Raw genomic sequence first — 3,800 nt, forward strand, 5'->3', positions numbered from 1 at the left:
TCAAAAAAAAAAAAAAAAAAAGTCTATATACTTCTGAGTAGTTAAGTGCCTTGTGCAAAGAACGAGGAGGAACTCAACCCAGATCTATTCACTATGCTGCTACCTAAGTCCTTTGTATTGCTGGTCTACCACCCAGTGCTGTGCTGTGCTGGGCCTGCTGAAGTTGCTGTGGGCTAATGTCCATGCTGCTTGCCTCATGCCTCTCCTTACTCCTGGCTGCAGGGCCTAGCGAGAAGACTGGGGCTCCAGCCTGGGTCTGGTGGTCTAGCACAGAGTGGTGGACATTACTGCTTGGCTCTCCACGTGTCCCCGCTCACCTACCCTTGCCCCTGGCTTGTCTTCCTAATGCAGAGGCTGCAAAAAAACTCCTCCAAACCCTACATTTCCCAGATGCCTTTGCAGCTCCGTTTTTGGATGCAGAATGGGTTCTACCAATGAGAAATGCTCATGAGAGATTTAGAAAGTGGAAGCGAGGCAGTGTGGGCGTGTGCATATGTCTTGCTGAGAAGCAGGATTGTGGAGCTATACATTTTATTTTCATGAATTTGTGTGCTTTGTTGGACCCATTTCCAGGTCATAGTTCTGGTAACTGCCTCTTTTTTCTCCACCTTTCTCCCTATACAGGGGAGCTGCTCCTTGGTGACCCATTTCCATGGTGTCACAAGGGTCCTACCTACTCCGGGGCTGCTCAATCTGTGGTCTTATTCACACATCTTTAGCATCTCCTGAGAGCTTGTTAAAAATGCGGAGTTTTGGGCCCCACCCCGGACCTACTTACTGAATCTGAAACTGTGAGGGGGTGGGACTGAAGAAGCTGTGCTTTAGCAAGTTGTTCTACCGATTCTTTTGCACAGTAAAATTTGAGAAGCCTACGGCCCACTCTCTCAGCGTCTTCCAGTGATTTCGCAAGCACCATCAATTCTTGTATTAAGTTCTTTTCTGCTTAATATACCTAGAATGGTCCCCACATGGAACTCCGGCTGCCCGTGTCGGGGTTCTAGAGTTCAACTAGTAGGGTTTGAATTCTAGCTCACTGTTTAATAGCCATGTGCCCATGGGCAAGTGACTTTGTGTGGTAAATTGTAATTTTTTCCTACCTTCCTTTTTTCCTTCCTTCTTCCCTTCCTCCCTTCCTCCTTCCCTCCCTTCCCCCTTCCTTCCTTCCTTCTTTCCTTCCTTCCATCTTGCTTTCCTGTCTTCCTGCCTTCTTCTTTCCTTCCTTCTTTCTTTCCTTCCCTCCTTTCTTTTCTATCTTTCTTTTCTTCTTTTCTTTTTCTTAAGACAGAGTGTCACTCTGTTACCCAGGCTGGAGTGCAATGGCACGATCTCAGCTCACTGCAACCTCCACCTCCCAGGTTCAAGCGATTCTCCTGCTTCAGCCTCCCGAGTAGCTGGGATTACAGGTGTGTGCCACCATGCTCAGCTAATTTTTTGTACCTGTAGTAGAGATAGGGTTTCACCATGTTGGCCAGGCTGGTCTTGAACTCCTGAACTTGTGATCTGCCCGCCTTAGCCTCCCAAAGTGTTGGGATTATAGGTGTGAGCCACCGCGCCCAGCCCGCTTCCCTTCCCTTTCCTTCCCTTTTCTCCCACAGTGTCTCACTCTGTCACCTAGGCTGTAGTGCAGTGGTGCAATTACAGCTCAGCCACTGCAGCCTTGACCTCCTGGGCCTGAGTGATTCTCCCACCTTGGCCTGCTGAGTAGCTGGGGCTACAGGTGTGCACCACCATAGCCAGTTATTATTATTATTTTGTATTTTTTGCAGAGATAGGGTTTTGCCATGTTGCCCAAGCTGGACTCAAACTCCTGGACTCAAGTAATCTGCCCACCTTGGTCTCCCCAAATTTTGGGATTACAGGAGTGAGTCACCACACCTGGCCAAAAATTTGTAATTTCTAAAGATGGCCATGGCTCTATTGCTCTCCCTACACGCTCTTCTAGAATCTTGCCACTCTACCATCAAGAGCTGCAGTGTGGGCCGTGCATGGTGGAACATGCCTGTAATCCCAGCACTTTGGGAGGCCAAGGCGGGTGGATTACCTGAGGTCAGGAGTTTGAGACCAGCCTGGTCAACATGGTGAAACCCCATCTCTACTAAAAATACAAAAATTAGCTGGGTGTGGTGGCGGGTGCCTGTAATCTCAGCTACTCAGGAGGCTGAGGCTAGATAATTGCTTGAGCCCAGGAGGCGGAGGTTGCAGTGAACCAAGATTGCACCATTGCACTCCAGCCTGGGCGACAAGAGTGAAACTCTAACAACAAAACAAAACAAAACAAAACAGCTGGAGTATGGACCAGGTGTGGTGGCTTATGCCTGTAATCCCAGCACTTTGGGAGGCTGAGGCAGGAGACTAGCCTGGGCGACATAGTAAGACCCTATCTCTAATCTCTACTAACAATAAGAAAAAGCCAGATGCGGTGGCACATGTCTGTAGTCCTAGCTACTCTGGAGGCTGAGGTGGGAGGATCGCTTGAGCCCAGGAGTTTGAGGTTTCAGTGAGCCATGATCACACCACTGCACTCTAGCCTGGGTGACAGAGTGAGATCCTGTCTCAAAAAGAAAAGAGTTGGAGTCTGTACCTCATCCCCTTGAACATGAACAAGCCTTAGTGAGTTCCTCGATGGTGAGTCCTGAATAAGTGACACTGTATGACTTCTGAAGCTAGGTCATAAAGATGCAATCTATTTTTCTTTTGCATTTACTTCTATCCTGCTCTCTTGGGATGTTTGCTGTGGGGGAACCCAGTGGCCATGTTGTGAGGAAGCTCAAGCAGACTATGGAGAGACCTACATGGAGAGACACTAAGGCCTTTGTTCTCCTTACTCCTGCTGAGCCCCCAGCTGATAATTGGCACTACCTGGCCAGTCAGTTGTGAGCCACCTTGGAAATAGATCCCTCTACCTCCAGCTAAGATGCTCTGGCTGATGTCACGGGGAGCCTAAATGAACTGCCTCACCAATCCTTGCTCAAGTTACAGATATGAGAGCAAAATAAATACCTGTTTTTGTCTTAAGCCACTAAGTTTTGGGGGATTGTTTGTTACACAGCAAAAGCTAACTGATACGCTTTTCTCTCTCTAAACCTTGGCTTGGAAGGGATAGAAGCTCAGGCCTTCCAGGGTTGGTGTGAGGCTTGCATGAAATGAGGCATGAGTCAGGCACACGAAAGAGCTTCATGTGGGTGAGCTGTGTTGTTACTCTGGCCGGATTGCCACTTGGGTGCCAGCTGAGGCTGCCATCTTCCTGGCACCCTTCCCTAGAGATTCCCCTTCCTGCCTTCCATATTTGCAAGGTGTTGCACAGAGAACAGCAGTACCTCTGCCACCAAGCACCTGCTCTGTGCCCCTGAGATCTCCTCAAATCCTCAGGAACAATTCTGAGGTGGGTGTGTCAGAGACGTGTGAACCAGAACAACTCCATCTTGAATAGGAGTTTGGTAAAATGAGGCTGAGACCTGAGACCTACTGGGCTGCATTTCCAGATTGTTAAGGCATTCTAAGTCACAGCATGAGATTGGCATAAGATACAGGTCATAAAGACCTTGCTGATAAAACAGGTTGCAATAAAGAAGTCGGCCAAAACCCACCAAAATCAAGATGGCTGCGAGAGTGACCTCTGGTTGTCCTCACTGCTGCACTCCCACCAGTGCCAGGACAGTTTACAGATGCCATGGCAATGCCCTCTATGGTCTAAAAAGGGAGACATGAATAATCCACCCCTCGTTTAGCATATCATCAAGAAATAACCATAAAAATGGGCAACCAGCAGCTCTGGGGGCTGCTCTGTCTATGGAGTAGCC

This window comes from Mandrillus leucophaeus, unplaced genomic scaffold (genome assembly GCF_000951045.1).
Source record: "Mandrillus leucophaeus isolate KB7577 unplaced genomic scaffold, Mleu.le_1.0 Scaffold8, whole genome shotgun sequence".
NCBI classification, from domain to species: Eukaryota; Metazoa; Chordata; class Mammalia; order Primates; family Cercopithecidae; genus Mandrillus; species Mandrillus leucophaeus.